Source organism: Ammospiza nelsoni, chromosome 17, assembly GCF_027579445.1.
Source record: "Ammospiza nelsoni isolate bAmmNel1 chromosome 17, bAmmNel1.pri, whole genome shotgun sequence".
Lineage (NCBI taxonomy): Eukaryota > Metazoa > Chordata > Aves > Passeriformes > Passerellidae > Ammospiza > Ammospiza nelsoni.
In genome coordinates this window covers 15,884,944-15,904,068 of record NC_080649.1, presented here as the reverse complement: position 1 = coordinate 15,904,068, position 19,125 = coordinate 15,884,944, and the positions used below count along the sequence as shown (strand labels likewise).

General features: G+C 48.3%; 1 protein-coding gene across 2 annotated transcripts in view; it reads right to left on the bottom strand.

Annotated features, from left to right (window-relative positions):
* The window catches only part of TBC1D24 (TBC1 domain family member 24), a 37,105-nt gene extending 33,482 nt beyond the window's left edge, over positions 1-3,623 (bottom strand). The window contains exon 1 of one of the 2 annotated variants that reach the window (XM_059484518.1): positions 3,566-3,623. The gene's annotated coding sequence lies outside the window, so the exon portion shown is untranslated. The remainder of the gene's footprint in view (positions 1-3,565) is intronic. The other variant, XM_059484517.1, reaches the window with a different exon arrangement.
* Between the last annotated feature and the right edge of the window lie 15,502 nt (positions 3,624-19,125).

The window sequence follows — 19,125 nt, the reverse complement described above, 5'->3', positions numbered from 1 at the left end:
CCACATTATCAAAGTGCTTGCAGCATCAACAACTCATTTCAGTCTCTAAAATCACAAGCAGGATTACTACTTGGGGCGGCTGTGTCACAAATACTTTTAGCCCCCTCTGATTCTCTACAGGATGTACAAAGCCTACATTAAATAGGCAATCTCTGGAAAATGTCTCTCCTCCAGGGACTAATAGGTACTTGCTGCACAGGTACATGATTTTGAAATTCCAGCTCTGCAGTGTTTGGATCACCAGTTCTGAAACAAACCCAACTCCACTCTGATCATATGCAGTGGACTATGGGGTTAGAACAGCTGATTCACTGAGAGTTGGTATCTGGCCCTTGTCCTATTAGGTAGAAAAATTCAAACTAATCTGAATGTTATTTTTCTTTTCAAAATGTTGATAGCCAGCATAGCAGATTTGGCAATAACAGTACAAGTTTTCTGAAACACAGTCACTACACTTGTACTTGTGGACGATTTATTTCTCCTTTAAGTTGTTTTCCCCATAAAAAATAACAAAATAATGAAGTGTTGAATTTTGGCAGCTACACCTGAGTTACACTTATTTGACAACATAATCAGGAGAGGGAGAAAGGATTTTACACTGACAGAGAGTAAGTTTAGATTAGATTTTCAGAAGAAATTCTTTCCTGTGAGGGTGCTGAGGCCCTGGCAGACACAGAGAAGCTGGAATCCCTGCTCCTGGATCCCTGGAAGTGTCCAAGGCCAGGCTGGATGGGGCTTGGAGCAACGTGGGACAGTGGAAGGCATCCCTGGACATGGCAGGGGGTGTAACAAGATGGGCCTTAAGGGCTGTTCCAAGGCAGAGCACTCTGTGGTTCTGTGGTGATGTAGCTGCCTGCACCTCAAACATCATTCAGCACACTCCTTAACACAGACATTGGCAGTCACCCAGATTTCTCCTGAGTCTCCTTCACAAGACACTGGGAATCAACAGCTCATGGTCTTTTGCAACATTTCTGAAAGTTCAGGCAATTGTTCTCTAACTGCAGAAGTTTAAGCAGAGGAGAAACAATGAGTTCTGTTAAAGCCTAAGAGTATGAACACCACAGCTACAAGCACTTCCATTAATGTCAGGGATTTTAAAACATTCGAGTCCAGAACAGGACCTCACCAGCACATATCCCCACCAACACATGTGGACTCCAAGCCAGTCAATCATTAATTATAGTGCAATAAGATCTACTTTTGTATCAGGTGACTGGTCAAGCACCAAAGCAGGAAATAGCTCAAGAACACCATTTCTGCAGCAAAACCTACTGCACCTCCATTCAATTGTGTCAGACTATTGCAAATAAACCTGAAAATAAAGGCATCCCCAAACAAATTTGCGAAAAATTGTAGTTCTTTAGTCCTGATTCAAGGCTGTACAGACAGAATAAAAGGAGCTGCTTTTCCTTCAGACCAGTAACACAGTTTATCAATTCTGAGTGGTAACACAGACTCATCTGTGCCTGAGCATGCAGCCACACATCCCAACAGCAGCAGTTGCAGCTGCCTCTCCAACCTGACAGGGAAGGCAGGGGGAATTCTGCAGAAGCAGAACAGCAAGGACCTAAGCTATGGCATGTTACCAGTAACGTGCTGTCACTGCCTGTGTGTCTCTTCAGCACTAAAGCAAAGGCACTTACAACCTAAACAAATGCCAGACAATGCAAACAACACAAGCCAACAATAATGTCTAAACAATGCAATATCAGACTGCAATAACCTTGGTGTTGGAGATGGTGAGACACCCATGCAGTGTGGACTGCTTTGCTTGCCTTAAATACATGGACAGTTATTTTAGTACAGGGAGAGCTTCTTTTCCCATTTTCTTTACAGTCCAAATAACAGGGGGATCAGAGGATGGAGGCCCTTAAAGATTTCAGATTAACAGAACAAATAAGCAAATACAACCAAAGGGAGAAAACAAAGATCACAAAAAAAAGGAGTGAGCTGGGAAGAGCAGAGGTACTTAAATATGTGATGGATCCACAAACAGCCTGCTAGAAACATTTACTTGGCAGCACTTAATCATTAACAGCAAAAAACCCCAAAAGCCCCAAACAAACAAACAAACCCCTCAGAAACAAACAACAAAACAAAAACCACAAAACCCCCACCACCAAAAAATCTCAAACAAAACAAAACAACAACCCCCTCAAAACCAACAAACAAACAACAAATAAACCAACCCAAAAAATCTCAGGGAGAAAGCTGTTTATCTTTGAGTTAAAATTTCTGGCCATGGGAACGCCTGCAAACTTTCAAATATTAATGACAGAAAAGACTTTCAGTACAAGGATTCCCAACAGCTAATTATTGTTCAATACTACCCACAGCTGTTTTGAAAAATACAAAGGATATAAGTATCAGGTATTGCTTGGAAGGAACAAAAAGTTACTATAAAATGTTGCTGGAATCCTTGAACTAGAGTTATCATTGTTGTTCTTGAGTAACCACCTCGGAGAAGTCTTTTGCAACAGTCTAACAGCTAGTGATTACAGAGAGAAGGAAATGCCAACACCAGGGAATCCCCTGTTCTGGTAATACAGTGCCCTAGATATGATCCATGTTATTTCTATGCTCTGGGTACTCCTGTATGCTCTGAAAATCCTGGGATTTCCTCTAAGCCAGAAAAGCTTTCAGATGCTCCAGCTTCTTTTAGGAATTGGACATAAAAACACAAGGATTGAGATAATACAGTTCAAAGGAGAAGGTCTCACTGTCCTCTCCTCACAAGCACCTGAGAGGAGTCCTCCCTCCCGCTGCCCTGGGACCAGAATCAGCATCAGCTGCATCCACCCGGCCATTGCTCGCTTGTTCACAGGCCCAGAGAGGCTGGGGAGCATTTTGGCAGGTCCCAGGCAGCACTCTAAATTTGGTGTTTGGTGGCTAACAGTGCGCCAGCCCAAATATTCCAGCAGCAAATTTCACTGAAGCATGGGCCGGAAAGACCAAGGTGAAAACAAACTCTCAACAAAATTCTACTTTCATTACAGAAATTTCAAAAACATTGAAGGCGGAGGCTGCAGAACACAAGAGCCAGGCTTAGCGAGCTCTCCCTGCCGAGACGCGCTGCCCGCTGCGGGGTGGGCTGGCAGCATAGGTGTAAACCGTGCGTGCCGGGGGAGCCTCACCAGCGGGCAGATCCTCAGGCACTGCCCGGCACCTGGGGCTCGCACAAACCATTCGAACATCTTCCAGCCCCTCCACGCACCGAGCCAGCCCCAGGCGCAGCCCAGAGCCCCCACGACCGGCTCGCCGCAGGGACCAGCGCCCGCTCTCCGGTCACCGACACCCCCGGAGGTTCCGGCCTGGGTTCCGGAGCCCACGGCCAGACACAGCGGCTGGGGCCGCGCCCGAGCCTCCCCCGCAGCTGGTCCTTGGTCTAGAGCACAGCCAGCGACCCGCGGCCCGGACACGGGGGCCTGACGAAGGCCAGCCTCGGAGCCGGCCCCCTCCGGCTCCCTCCCGGCCCCTCGCCGGAGGATGCTGCCGCGATGCTACCGCCCGACACCGAGTTCCACCCCCCTCGGTGGACTCCCGGAGCCCCGCGCACCCTCACCGCTCTCCGCCGCTCCGGGCCGCGTCCGGCGGGACCGGGGGCGCGAGCGGCCCCGCGCCTGCGCAGAGGGCGCGGCAGCTGTGGGACGGGCGCGCGCACGCGGTCCTGCCGGGCCGGGCTGGGCGGGAGCGCGCGGGGCGTCCGCGGCCCTGGGGCCAAGCGGCGCTGCGGTGAGGGGCGGTGAGGGGCTGTGAGGGGCTGTGACGGACTGTGAGGGGTGGTGGGGGCCGTGGAGGGCTGTGAGGGACTGTGAGGGCTGATGGGAGCTGTGACGGACTGTGAGGGGCTGTGACGGGTCGTGAGGGGCTGTGAGGGGCGATGGAGGGGTTGTGAGGGGCTGACAGAGGGGTGGTGAGGGGCTGTGACGGACTGTGAGGGGCGGTGAGGGGCTGTGATGGGTTGTGAGGGGTTGTGAGGGGTTGTGAGGGGCTGTGAGGGGTTGTGAGGGGCTGTGAGGGGCTGACAGAGGGGTGGTGAGGGTGGCTGTGAAGGCTGATGGAAGCTTTGGAGGAACAGGAGGCTGTGAGGGTTACAGGGAGGGACTGTGAGGGGAGTGCAGGCCAAAATTTAGGGAGTGTGAGGGGTGACGGGGACTGTGAGGAGTGGTGGGTGTCAACGAGGGGCGATGTGGGGCAGACAGGGTGGTTGTGGCAGTGTTGTGATAAGAGTATAGAAATTTGGTGGAAAAGAAACCCCTTGTTAGCCAGCTGGTCATTAGGGATCAGAGAGGGTGAGGGTAGCTGGGCTTAAGCTCTTATTATAACTTGTTTGGTACTATAAGTGGTTGTGTTCAATAGGAAGTTCCATGAGCACAGGTCCTCAAGCAGGGCATGTTCAACACTGAGTCTGGTAATGTTCAATAAGAACTTTCACCATCACAGTTTCATGAATAGTATGGTTTATTGAAGCGGCAGAAGTGCAAGGGGGAATGGAAAGGGAGAATAACTGTAAGGTAGTATGTTTTAATTAGATTTTCAGAAGAAAATCTTTACTTAGAGGATGGTGAAGCCCTGGCACACGGTGCCCAGAGCAGCTGTGGCTGGCCCTGGATCCCTGGCAGTGCCCAAGGCCAGGCTGGACAGGACTTGGAGCAAGCTGGGACAGTGGAAGGTGTCCTTGCCCATGGCAGGGGGTGGAACCAGATGAGCTCTAAAATCCCTTCCAACCCCAACAATTGTAAGATTCTATGAAATAATAGATTCGGAATTGCCCTAGATGGATGCACTAGCTGTGGTAGACTTCTAACAATAGCAGTAGTATAGTGTTAGCTGAGGTAATAATAATCGTAATCATTTTATGTAGAAGCTTACAATGAATGCTTGGGAGGAGGGAGAGGAGACTAGTAGCCCATCATCTCTTTCTGAGGTCCTTTTGGGTCTTCCTTCTAACTAGGTGAAATTTTTACCCTCCATATATACACCCCAATCTTATCGCCGTCCTTCTTCTTCACATATAGCATGATCTAAGCAGAGAGCAATGTAATACTGTAATATATGTGAGACTAAGGTGCTTAATGAAGGCAATTAGCATATGCAGGGTTTGTTGGGGTTTTTTTTTTGTGGTTTTTGTTTTGTTTTTTTGTTATGGTGTCCTTCAAAGTTCTGGTCATACAACTTTGTTCTCATTTGCTTCATTCTTCAGAGCAAGAGCAGGATCATTGCATCTGCACAGGACCTGCTCCTTCAGGGCCTTTCCTGGCATCAGCTGTGCAGCTCTCCATGCACAGAGATAACACAGAGGGTACACAGCACACACTGTAGGTATTGAGCCTCAGCCCTTGCTTGGCTCCTGGGTCATTATCCCACAGAGAGCAGGGCTGTGTGAGGAGAACTGGGCTGTGCTTCTGCCCTGGGGCCTGCGAAAAGCTCAGCGCAGATGTTAGAAACAATTGCTGCCTTAGGAAAGCTTTAAAATCTGACTATTGTGCTCAGTAACAATATGTTTTTGCAAAGCCTACAATGGCCAGGACAGAAATTGGTTCGTTTTAAGGATGAAGGATTTCCATAGTGTTTATTTGACTTGGCTTGGCAGCAATGCTCTGTTTACGACTGGATAAATAACTGCCACATTAAAGATTATTAACTAGCTATGCTTCAGTGGCCAATAAAGCACTAATCTTTTATATGGTGTTGTATATGTACACAGCTTGGTATGGCTGGATCTTGCCAAAGAGATAACAAATCCCTTACCTGGAAGTTTTACAATCTAAAGGAAACCACAAAGGACCACAAAGAAAGTACTAAACATGATAATGAAACATAAAATACACAGAGGACTTGGAGCCATTTGCAGCTGCATTTTAAGGGTCTTAAGAGGGTGTTTTATATTTACCTTAAAGCTCCTGAGCAGAGAGGCAAGATAAAATCCTAGGTTTGGTTTGGAAGGGACCTCAAAGCCCAGCCAGTCCCACCCTGTGCCGTGGGCAGGGACAGCTTCCATTAAACCAGATTGCTCCAAGCCCTGTCCAACCTGCTCTTGAGCACTCCCAGGGATGGAGCAGCCACAGCTTCTCTGGGCAACATCACCCTCACTGAGTAAACCTTCTCCTAATACCTGGTCTAAATCTCCCCTCTTTCAGTTTAAAACCATCCCCCCTTTTCCTGTCACCACAGGCCCTGCTGAATAGCCTGTCCTCACCTTTCTTGCAGACCCCTGTTAAGTCCTGAAGACAGACACAGCAGCCACTGTGCTGTGCCAATTGGTCAGTGGGGTCTTGGGCTGTGCTGTGCCCTGCCTCTGCAGCTGGCCAGGCAGGGCAGGCCTGAGCCCCAAACTGGGGGAAGCAGTAAGCAGTCCTTGCAATGTGCTTCCTTTAAGGCTTCCTTGTGACTGGCTAATCTGTGGACAGCAATGGGCTCGTGTCATGGAGCATGAGAGCCACTTCCAGAAGCTGTGATAAGAAATTGTTTGTTTATCCAAATATAAATTGGAATATAATACATTATTTTATATTCACTTGTGTTTAATTCTGCAGGGCCCTAAAGGACATTCCACACATGTAAAGCATTATGTTCCTTCTGCTAAATGAAGCTGAGCTAGCAAGGAAAGCAGGTTTAAAAGAGGATGAAAGTAGATGGAGAGGTGTGAGGACAGAGATAAGTGTGGGCAGCATTTTACAGGAGGATAGAAAACTTTCATCTGTCTTCAGTATTTATAGATCCTTTCACTGTAATATGTGAGACATGTATTTTGCATACTTGGGCTCATGGTGCCCCTCTGAGGTAATGCAGCACTGCTGTTCTCACTTCCCTCCCAGGAAACTGCAGCAGAGACAATGTGTCACATGGGGAAAAGGAAGCTGGGGATTGACAGGCTTTGGAAAAGCAGGAGCAGGCACAAGGAGAGGGACCAGACTCACAGAGTTTCTCTCCTGAAATGTGAACCATTATTGGAGCTGAACATGCTGTTTAGCCAGACAGCTGTTCTCAGTGTTCCGAAAGTAGGAAGGCTCTCTCCGAACTTCTGTCCTCATGCTCAGTGGTGCCTTATTGAGAGATAATTTAGGAGTATAATGGTGACTAAAGCCTCTGAATTGCCTGGTGTTTTTACCTAATTCTGGTACTCTGGGTGCAGTAGGGGGATAGAGTTCAAGGAGGCAGAGATAAGATAAAGGCACAGAGATAAGATCAATGTGGGGAAATCTTTCAGGAGGGGCCTGTGTCAATGCATGATAAAAGGAGACAGCAGTCTGTGGATTTATGGTGAAGATGGCAGATGATACAGGTAGAATGGGTGTGAAACTTTGGAGCCTGCGTGGCTGTAGGAGTAATCTCCACCAACCTGTGTTCAGGCTGTTGGACTGTCTGTGGCTGTGAGAGAGAGGGTGAAGGCCTTGCTTGAGTAGCTGGCTGATGGCTGCTGCAAAACATGTTTGAATGCAGCCACTCCTCTTCCTGGAGGAAGATGTTCATTGCTGGCAGCTTTACAGAAGCCAAGGAATGCCAAGGCTCTCTTAAGTCATAAACCCTGCAGTGGTTCAAATAAAGAGAAAGACCTGGCTAGCCCCTGGGCATGGAGGGCAGTGAGTCTATGGAGACTTTTGAGGGATGAAAGAAGGATCTTTGTTTATATCTAACTAGTTCCCAGAGTTATTTCATGTAGCATGAAATAAAGTAGTTCTGCAAGTGCAGTGTTGGGTGAAGCCTGTGACCTTTGGGCTTTGTGCCTTGATGGTGGCTTCTCTCTCCGTTCTCTGAAGAACAAGTGAGTTCATACTGAACCATTCCTTTATGTGGGAATGCTATTCCCCCTGATCATACATTTTCCAGAACCTACAGGAACAGAAATTTCTCTGCTACGTACAGTTGTATATCTCACATTTTCTTATTAAACCATAGACTAGGCACTGGATGTAATGGAGGCCTTTTGACAGAGGCAGTGGAGGGACTGGAAAGCTGGACTGGGAAACATGAAAGCAAGAAAAGAAAAGCAAGTGAGGAATGGCTAAGTGGATGAAATTATCCATCTCATGAGACCTATCCTCATGTGTGTCCAACAGCCTTGGAGGGGAGATTCGCACTGGTAAGGTGGGCAGAGGAGCAGCTGGAGAATCATCAGAGAATGCCAGGAAGAACAGAAGGGTCTTAGGCCCAAACCTAAGCTGGGCTAGTAAGACAGTGGCTTTGCTGGTCCCGCAGCAATGGGATTTGCCCTGGGTTGCTTGCATGGGAAGCTGATAAGCCTCGGCAAAGTCTGACCTCCTGTGGGTAAAACTGGGAATTACCATGGGATAATTAAGCAAATCTTTTTCCTATCACGTGCCAGCATCGTAATGAGAGATTTGCTCAGTGGTGTGGATCACTTCTCTTCCACTTCCAGCAGCCAGACGTGGTTCTTCCCCTCTAGATGAGCTGCTGATGTTACTCCTGGCAATGAAGGTGAGGCCGATGGTCCCAAAACTGGGAGAGTGCTGGTGGATTTTTTAATGACACAAAAGGAATGTGGTCACGAAGGCAGCCAAGCATTTCTCTGTCACTGCAACAAGAACTCCGTGGACACTGTGTTTTCCATTTGGTTGGATGGGTTGCAGCCAGCTTTCCCTGTTTCTTTGTCCCTTCGCCACATATGGCAGCTCCTGCCTTTTAGGAGTGACATTAGTCACATTGTACCATGAATGTGAAAGGTTGTCTTCTGGTACTGGGTGATCCTCTTGGTGTGGAGAGGGGATTTGTGAGAAAGGAATTAGCAGTTTCCCTTTAGGATTACTTTAATCCCCCTCCTCCATGAGGAGACTGCAGTGATGTGTAGTACATTCCCAGCATATTGCACCAGGTATTCCAGAATGGGATATTGCTTGTTAGGATCCAGCTTTGGCTGCAGGTGCTGCTGTGGTGTTCCACACCTGCTAGGATCCAGTCCACAGAGATTCCTCTGGCTATTGGGCATCTTTGGAGCACTCTTACCAACTCTTGACTCTGGAGGACGAGAGCTCATTGCAGAAGGATCTTGCACATGACAGTTTTCCTCCCCCTGTATGGTGCCTGCCTGATGACCTGTGGGATCTTAGGGAATGACTCATAATCCAAGGGCTTTTCCTGGGAAAGTGGCTCTGTAGGAGTTTGGTTTATTCCAAGTGCAGGTGTATCTTATAAGCACCACGGACTGTTGGTCAGTCACATGCTACAGACATGGATAGATAACTAAATATTGCTTAATTTATGCCCTGCACTGTCTGTGATGTTGGCTTGATCCCTTTCTTTCCCCTGCACTCCACCACACCAGCTCAAACACAGCACTGCCTTTTCACAAGAGACTCATTGCCTTTCATCAGGCAAAGCAGGAACTTTTTTTTGGAACTGGCATCCCTCATGGTATTATGTTTCTGTCTGGGCTGCTGGCTCTGGGTCTTCAGGGTCTCTGGTGCATTTACCTCATAGTGCGATTAAGCAGCAGCAGTGAGGGACCTGCAGAGTTCACAGCAAAGGTGGCTGGACAAGAAAGTTCAAAACCAGGCTGTGACCCCATGGATCTGCCTTTTAGAGACTTGAGAATAGGCGTAACCTCCCTGGGTGAAGGATAAGAGAATATGGTGCCCAGATAGCCTCTGCCTGGAGAGGGATCCTGTCTGTCCCAGCCAAACAGCCAGGGCAGGCTTAGCTCTCAAGGGGGCTTTACACCAAAATCCATGGCACTGGGTGCTCTCAGGCCTGCCTGTGTTCTCCTCTAAGGCAAAGCAGAACCTTCAATTAGTGTTTCCAGAAGGTGTGAGATAGAGCTGGAGGAAAAGCAGGCTTGGTGGTGCTCTGGCCCAGGCCTGGTCCTTGCAGCCTTCGTACCTGTACTGGAGCATGAATTGCTACTCTGTGCTGGTGCCCCTCACCCCTCTGCAACTCTGTTTTCATTAGTGTGTGCTCTTTGGTTAAGGACCCTTCTCACTTCCAGCTGAACAAACACTTTCCATCGCGTGTAAAATCCAGCTTGGTGCTAATAGGCGTCTCCCCCACCTTCCTCCCTCCCCTTTACCACCTTTTCTGCAGTTGGCAGGACAAAAAAGTGTCGCTATTACCTGACTTATTATCAGCACGGGACTGTAATTTATGACATATGCTTGGTAGAGTGCCATGCTGAAAACATTTATGGCCCTCTTTGAGTCCTGCGGGGTGCTGGTGAGGGCAATGGCTGTGGAGGGGAAGCCAGTTGTTCCACCCGTGCAAAATACAGCACAGTCCAAAAGCTTCCTCTGCCTTCTGACAGCAGCACTGTGGGCAGTAGGCTCAGCACCCTGCTCTGATGTCAGTGGGTTGAGACACCAGTGCCCAGAACAGATGCAAGATTTTTCTCTCCTTAGGAAACACACAGTTTCTCCCTTGGGAAATTTATTGAATTCCCCATCTTTATAGCTTTTAGTCCTGTACAATCTTACCCCTCAGGCAGGATCTCAGAACCTGCCTTCCTTTTGTTCCTCATACAAGTGTCACCTGCTCTTTTCTTCCCTGGCTACAAGTCCCTATTCTCCCTTGGGAGGTCTGCAGCAGTTGCCCTATCTGCAGCTGGTCAAGCACAGGAGCTGTGAAAGGCAGGCATTACAGCAGGACAGCTGCCCTCCAGCAACCAGATTTATCTGGTTGGAAGGAAACAACCTGATCGTTTAGTTCTCCATGTCTGAATTTGAGCTGAAAGTGTGGTATGGAGAGAAGGGGGCAAAGGAATTGTCATTGCTGTAGGTGGGCTAGATTTGAATAGCAATAGAAAGGGCAAGGGAAAGTCCTGGCAGCAGTGACTTTTTTCAGTGACTGAAGAGAGACTTAAGAGAAATAAGACTTTATATCTCAGTCTTGAGATGAGTGATATCAAAATTTGGCATGGGAAAGAGTTTTTTACACTGGGCTATTTGCTGATAACTGAAAAGTTAATGTTGACTGTTGGGCTCCTCTCAGGAAAACACCCTTGTTCATATTTCAGAGGTATTTGGAGCTTGGCTGTCTGGTCTGTCCACTTGTTGTGTTTCAAAGGATGGGAGTAGAGATCATCCAAAACATTTCCCAGTTTCAGGAGCATACTTTCCCTGAAGCTGCTCAGTTAGAAGGATCATTTGCTTGGCCTGCAGTGAGGTAGGCTCTCTGTACACTGTGGGGAAGGATCACATGGCAGTTTGTCCTCTTTCTTTGGTTCAGGCTTTGCCAGCTTCTGGGTGAGAAGTAGGTCTCTGCAGCCCTCTGCTTCAACAGTGCCATGTGTGCATTCATGTAAAGGAGACGTTCTGGCTGGGCTTGAGTCCTGGATGCTCTCTGCTGCTTGCTGTTTTGAAGGTTTGCAAGATAAAGCCTTGAGAGCCAGGTGACATAAGGAGATGTGTGAAGCCCACAGTGCCAAGCTAATGCTGCTTCCAGAGTCATCATCTCTAGCTGCTGTTATTTCTGGATGTCTTGTCCAAAGGATCTCAAGGCTGAAGGTTTGGTCTGAGAGAATGCCTTGAACTGCAGTTGCTTCATTCCTGCTGTGTTTGGACAGAATGTGTGTTTTGGATGGCATTTATTTCCCCAAACAGCAGCTATGTAGAAGTTTGCCATCTGGTGTAATTTTGTCCTCTGAGTTCCATCTGCCCTGTGCAGTGGGGAGAGACTGAAGCCTCCCATGAGTGAATCAGCTCATTTTGTCTTAAGCACTATTGGGTGGAGCAGGTTGCTCTGGAGCTGATTCTGCTTTTTCTCACTGGAGCTTAGATATTTAGGTGCCAAACTGGGTGCTAAAATCAGAGATGAAAACCCTCACTTTCACTTTTTGTGTGAGGGAGGGCTGGTGAGAAGCTCACATTGTCTATGGGGTCTGAGCCACCTTTAAGTCTTGTTCTGTTGACTGAGTCCCAGACACCCCATAACCAGGTCAAATCTCTGCCTGGAGCCCAGAAAGAGACCCCCTTTCTCAGATGGTGAGAAGCAGATGGATGGTGCTGGATCCTGCTGAAAACGGGGAAGAACCACACTTGAAAGGTTTCTCAGTGTCCTGCAGAGTGAAAGCAGTTTAGCTGTCAATAAACCTCTGCTGGGTGCAAGATTATTCAATGGGGAAAGGTGGGGGGAAATGGCAAAACATGGCAACCTGTCTTAAGAGAGTTCACTGTATATGCACATGATAAAAATCATAACTTGGGATCGGCTTCCTTCTCTGCTTTTTTGGCTTTTGGCATGTGTAGCCAAGCTCTGGCAGGCAGGGAAAATTTCCTTCTCCCTAGGGTAATTAAAAAAGACCATTTCCCCATTTAAAGAGTGGGAGGGAGGTGAGGATGGAAAGGGGAGCTGAGCCAGGCAGTGGGCAGGCCCTGCCCACACTGCTGCATGAGTTAGCAGAGCCATGGCTCTCCCACCCCCACCACTTTTCACAGCGTTAGGCACGTGGGATTGAGGGGGGCTGGATGGGTATGAAAGCAAACACACATCTGGAAGTTCCTCCAGTTAATTGGGCAATTATTCATACCATTCTTGCTGGAAGCAGCCTGCTACTGCTGAGCCAAAACCAACAACAACAGACTGTGGGCGTACTTCATCCCTGCTTGGAGCGGGAGGCTTGTGTGGCAAGGTGGGGCTGCAGAGGGCAAGTTCAGCAGTGAGCCCACTGCTCCTGGGCTGCTCTGCTTGGCTATAGAGGTGTGTGGGGAAGCCCTGGAGACCCTGATGTGATGAGATGCTTGGTAAGCACTTGCTTCACAGTGCATGTGGGCCCCAGGTGGGGAGGGGGAAGCTGCTGCTCTGGAGCAGCATAAGAACCCAAGTCAACCTGTGTTGGGTTTTATTAGGAGCTTGGCAGACTGTGGTGTTGGTGAAGGTAGTCCAGGCCTAGCTATGCTTTGTAGCACTTTACTCCTCATAAATAATGGATTCACTGCCATTTCTGCCCAGCTCCCACCTGAGTGAGGCTCTGGCAGCTCATGTTCACCTTTTCCATCCCTCCTCCTTTACCTTTCTCACATCCTTGGTTCCTTCTTAGTCTGACAGCAGTGTCTCTGGATGTCCCCATTCCCTGCCTGTTTTCTGGTACAGATGCTGTGTAGGTGAAGTTCTGAGGGAATGCAGAGCTAGATGGCCTTGTTCATTCCCCAGGATTTGCCTGTGGGATGGAAGCTGGGAGTGACCACCTCAGTCTGAGTGGCTTTCCCTATGACAGGGTTGACAGACCTCAGCAGATCCTCAGGGAGATGATGTTCAGGAGTACCCTGACACCATCAGCCTTGAAGAGTTCTCTTCTTCTCATCTCTATATCTGGTGGGATCACTTCTGAGGCTGAATTCTCTGGGATTGCATATCAGTGTGACAGACCAGATCTTGAAAGCGTTTCCCTGGAACTGTGGCTGACTGCTCTTTGAGGGCTTTGCCATTCCCTCCCTGCTGCCAAAGCCCACAGGAAGCCTTCCCCTTCCAGCAGAATCTCTTGATTGATAAAAACAATCCCCTTCTTTCAAACCGTGCCTGCTGCACAAGCTGGGGGTGCTGCATTTGGCCCATCTGCTTCCCACTTTGCCTGAGAGCACATCTCTGGCACTGGGAGTCTTTGTGGCAGCCTCAGAAGTGCATGCTGTGCTGGGCTCCACCAGCATAATTGGAGCCAGCTCCAACCAAGCCCAGCTGGGATGTGAAAGGAGAAGAATTCCCATGGTTCCTTCTTCCTTGTCTTTTTCCCTCTGCCACGAGATGGGTCTTCTCTAAAGAAGAAATTTATTGCCATTAACTCAAGATCTTCCTTAGGATAACATAAATCAGACAGACAGTTTGGCTCCAGGACGAACGTGCAAACGTAAGCAAGGCTGGAGTGGGTCACGCCATGGAGCCGTTGAGTACAGCGTTTTCTCCACAGCATCACTGGAGTAAGTGCTGTAGGAAAAGGCTGAAAACAATGCATGCATGGCATGTGCTATCTTGCCTCTTCTCTGATGGTCCATGGATGTGGTGAAAGGTTTATCTAGTGGGTGATCAGCAAATGTTTTGTATATTTGTTTGTCCAGTTTTGAAGTGTCTTAGATGGTGCTAACTCAGAAAGGCTTGGGGATGTAAAGTTCTCTGCATGAGCTTTAGTAGTGGTATACAAAAGTACTGTGAGGACATCTGAGCATCAAAAAACACTGTAGAGAGGGGAGCATGATTCCCAGTTTTACAGGAGGGAGTGAAGAATGTAAATGACTTATCCAAAATATCAGTGGGAATCCTTAACAGAGTGTGGTGTTGAAACCAGATTCTCAGACTCCTGTGACTGTTCAGCTTTCCTCTTTGATAATCACCCACACAGAGATCTAAGTTAGGATTGGAACTTACCCTCGAGCTAATGCAGAAATAAACCTAACTGAAGGGAAAGCCTTCCTTACTGTCCAGCTGGATGCCTGTACTGTAGAAGGAAGACATTGCCAGGTGGAGAGGCCAACCAACAAAACCTGCTTTGTCAAGGATTAGGAAATGGAAACATTGCTGAGGGTCCAGCTGAGGAAATACGATTCTGAAGGTGCTCAGAAAAATCAAGATTTGTGGTGGAAAACCGTTTCAGGGAACAGGAGAGAGTTAGGGACAGGAGCTGCTGTTCAGCCAGAAGGGAGAGAGTAGAGCCGCCAGCCATGTGGAAGGGATGGGAAAGGTAGGAGGGTATGTGGAGCTGGGCACTGAAATGGAGCAGCTGAGATACAAGCATCAAGGGACAGCTCTCGCTCTCACTGAAGGGAATGGACTGACTCCCATTGACGTCAATGAGGGCTGAACTGGGACCCTTGCGAGAAATATATTGAACACAGACAAATCCAGCAAAGTCAAAACAGATGATGCAGGCTGCTTAATACAGTCACAGGGAGCTGATTGCGAAATCTCCTAACAAGGCAGTTCTGTCAAGCAGCCATCCAAGCCCAGTAGGCTCCGGCCTAGGAGAGGAACATGGGAGGCTGTGGTCCTGGAGAAGGCATACCTAAGATGGAAAGCTGAAATGGCGTGGTTGTGTCCTCACCGTGCTTCAGCATAACCCCACTCGCCACCTTGTTTGTGTGACCTTCTCAGCTATCTTACTGTATTCCAGGTGCTTTTTCCTGAGCTTCCCCCGTCCCACCAATGAAGCTGTTCTGAAGCTGGAGGTGTGGACAGACTGGACAAGTTTTCAGAGAATACACTGCTGTACCTCAGCTGGCAGTGGGGGGCAGCTGAGTGTGCACACGCCTAATCCATGGCACATGGAAGTCAGTTCAACTTAGCCAACGTGACAGAACCGCACTAAGCTGGCTGAAGTGACCTTATTTGCACGGACTAAGCAAATGCACATGGACTGTGACGCTGACACGCAGTAACCACTTACCGCGTGATAGCCGGTTCCTGTGCTTGCGCTCACTCTCTGACTCATCACCCCAAACTCTTCCCTTGCTGTGCTTCCCAGTCCCTTGTTCCAGGTTCCCAGTGCCCGGTTTCCTCTGCGTCAGGGATGTCTGTGATCCTACCGCAGCCCTGTGTCTGTCCAGGGAGTAGTTTTGGCAACTCTCCTGCTCTGCTCCATGGAGTCTCAATGATCTGCTCCAGATTCAGGCTCTCCCAGTCCTCTTCTGAGGGTACTAAGCCAGCCAGCTCCCTATAGGACCCCAGGTCATGGCTCCCCTCACTGCGCAAACCCTTTTCAGCCCAGCAGGCCTCCTTGGGCACCAGGACCTGTGTCTCCTCCATCTTTACTTTTGTTCCCCACTTGGAGAAAGCGGACATGGCTCTACCCTTAGCAAGAAGATGTGTAGCACTCTAGTGAGGTCAGTGGAGAGATCTTGGCAGTATCTTCTCTATGGCACAGTGAGAATTTGGAAAAGTTGATGGAGTTGAAAGGAGAGGGCAGGATGAAGTTACTAGTGTGGAATATGAAGCTGAAAATATAAGGAGCTGAGTTTCTGGATGCTCCTGAGGATGTCTCATCCTTGACCAAGCACTGGTTCAGGCTGAAGAGCAGAGACTTCAGTGAAGCCACACTTACTCCACACCATGTTGAAACAGAATTCAGTCCATAAAGATCCATTTCCCCTACACCTGGAGTTGTACCACAGTTGTTGCTGTGTTATGAAAAAAGGGACAGATCTAAATTAACTGATTTGTAAGTAGAAAATTCAAAGGAATGGGAGCAGGAGTGGAGACAGGAGAGTGCAGGAGTGGAGACAGGCAGGGGGCATTGTTGCTCTTAAAATAGTCCTATACTGTATGCACAGTTTAGATGTTTTGAGAAGAGTGGAATTTCACTTTTGATTCCGCATGGATAGACTGGACTGAAACTTTACCTTCCTTTTCACCCTGGATCCACTGAAATAGCAGCATCTTGTACAAGGACCAGCTTCCTTGATGTGCAAGTAATGTTTGGTGGGGAATCCGAGAGTGTACACAGGGACAGGTTACCTGCAGTGGGCATTGAGGCATTGCTTGAACTTTCAGGAATGAAATGAGCAAAGCCAGAGTGCTGGGGCCAGCAGACAAGAAAGACACCAAGAGGGGCCTCTTTCCACTGTGCCTGATGCAAATAAAGGCTACGGAAAAGTGTGGGCTTGCTGTATGCTGGGGCAGAGGATCTAGAAACAAAGGGCATGAAAAAGGCAAACATTCAACACCTTTTTGATACTGGTACCCATAATGTTTAATGCCCTTTTAAATGGCTTAGTGTGCACTCTCAGCGAGATTAGAGACAACCAGTTGATATCCCCGAGGGCACAGCTGGTGGTCAAAGGGCACTTCACAAGCTGTCCTCTATCCTGTGCTGTGATAGGCATTTCAGCGCTGATGGCCTGGCATTTTCTGCTGCCTGCACTGCTTGTTTGCTTCTTGCTTCCATTTCAGGTAGCTCTCTTTTTTTGAAGATGGTGGGAAAACATTCCTTCTCTAAGTAAGCAGCTGAAGGGACTGTGTTAGACTAGTCACACCTCAGTGAGTTAATTTGCACTGTGAGCCATAATTTTATGTTTGTGGGTTCTGTGAGCCATAGTTTTGTGTTTGGGGGTTTCCCACAGTTACAGTAGGACCAGGATGTACTCACAGCATTGTTACATGTAAGCTACTGCATCAGCCTCATGCACTTCTGCCAAGGGCTTGCCTCTGTGCATTGAGGTGGGAAAGGACCTGGATATGAGAGGAGGTGTGGGCTTGAAGGAGCCCTGCTCCACATTAGTTCTGCAGCCACAGCCTGGCACAGAGCTTCTTCCCTCTCCATGCAAACTGGCACATGAGGACTGTGTCCTTGGAGAGGAGCAACCCGAGGTTCACCCTGTGTGGTGAGGTGAAGGTGTTTCTGGAAGCACACAGGAAAGCAGCAGCATAACTATCTCCTTAGCTGGTCCCAGCTTACACCAGTTATAGGCCATACTGTGTCTTCTGGAGTGTATCTGGAACAGCCTCCTCCATCAATGTTCCTACTTTTCCTTATTCATGAGCATATCATAAAATGAGGTGTTATTATCAATAAGACTGATTTTTCTCTCTCCCTCATCTTTTTTTAGCAAACACTGCTCCTCTCCACGTTCCACAACTCTTTACCTCCCCTGGATATCTGTATGGGTATGTTTATTGATATGACAGCATGCAGCAGTCAGTGCTGCCAAAGTCAATGTGTCTTGTGTCTGTGGAGGATAGGCTGAGGCTGTCAGCTTTGTGTCTCCAGAGAGAAACCAAGACTGTTTGTTGATTTTGCTTTTAGCTGGTATAAGATAAACAGTGAAATTGTATTTTTTTGTTCTTCTTCCTATGACCAGCTTAAGCACTGTAGTGGGCACATCAGTCACTGACATCAATTTTTTCCCCTGGATTTTGTTCTGAGTGTTTGGTGAAGCTTGGAGAAAAAACACCATTATCTTTGAAACTCATCTGGAAGGGTGGGAAAATCATGACCCTTATGCTGTTCTGGGGCCTAGCCGTGGTTGATGCTGCCTGACATTTTGGGGTGCTGGTCTCACAAGGTGGGAGGCTGCTTCTGCCCATCAGATACAGGTGTTCTCAGTCATTCTGTTTATCAATGGTAAAATTCCTGTTTTATGGTGGTGACATCCTCTGTGCAAAAACAGAGGCAGAAAGCCTGGGCAGCCTATTCAAGAAAACCTTACCTCCCAGGACTTTCTTTTCTCTGGTCGATCCTCCAGTGTTCTGGAAAGTGTGAGTCCTGCCTAAAGATTCTGCATGAGTAGGTGTTTGGGGAAACTCTGTGTGCTCTTTTCTGGTGTCTGATAGAAGCTGAGCTCTCACAGCAGCTTTCTGCTCCTCCTGTGCAACTGGTAAAGAGAGGAATCCCATGGCACAGGTCGAGTCAGACCATTGGCTTCTTGATTGCTCAGTCTGATTGGGTGAAATTTGCTGATGGATTCCGAGCTGTTGGGGATAGATGAACAAACACAAACAGCATGATTGCTTAACTTTTATTTCCATTGGAAACCACTATTCCTTATGGAGTTGCTCGTGACCAAAAACATTGCAGAGGTCATACTTCCTGGTACCTGCGTGGGATCTTTTGTTGGGGTAAACTCATTCTGTGCCTTTGGAACCAGCTGACAGATCCTGATATGCAGCAGCTGGCCTGAAATGGCAGATCCTGCTGCACCAGGATTTCAAGGAACAGGCAACCAGAGGAGAAAACTGGGTGAAGAAATGCCTGGTCTTGGGCTTCTGCCAACAGAGAGCAAGACCCACTGACACAGTAGGGACACAGAAGGAAGACCAGTCATCTTCTCAGGTGTTGGGGCCTTTTAAAGTGAGTATGCTGGCTCTGGTAGAATGGGCTTCTCCAGAAAGATCCTTCCCACTGGACTTCAACAAGCAGGAGGATGAAGATATTGGGAGAGGTGACTTGGGTAGTTTTTGGTCTGATTTTACTCGCAACTTGGGACTTTTGTTTGTGGTACAAATGTAAAAGATGAAGCCCGGTCTCCCTCTGCAGCACAGCAGAATCAGAGAATCTTAGAAACCCCTGAGTTGGAAGGGTCCTACAAGGATCATCAAGTCCAACTCCTGGCCCTGCACAGGACAACCTCAACAATCTCACCATGTGCCTGAGAGCCTTGTCCAAATATTTCTTGAACTCTGAGAAGCCTGGGAATGTGACCACTGCCTGGGGAATCTGTTCCAGTGCCCGGTCATCCAGGGGGTGAAGAACCT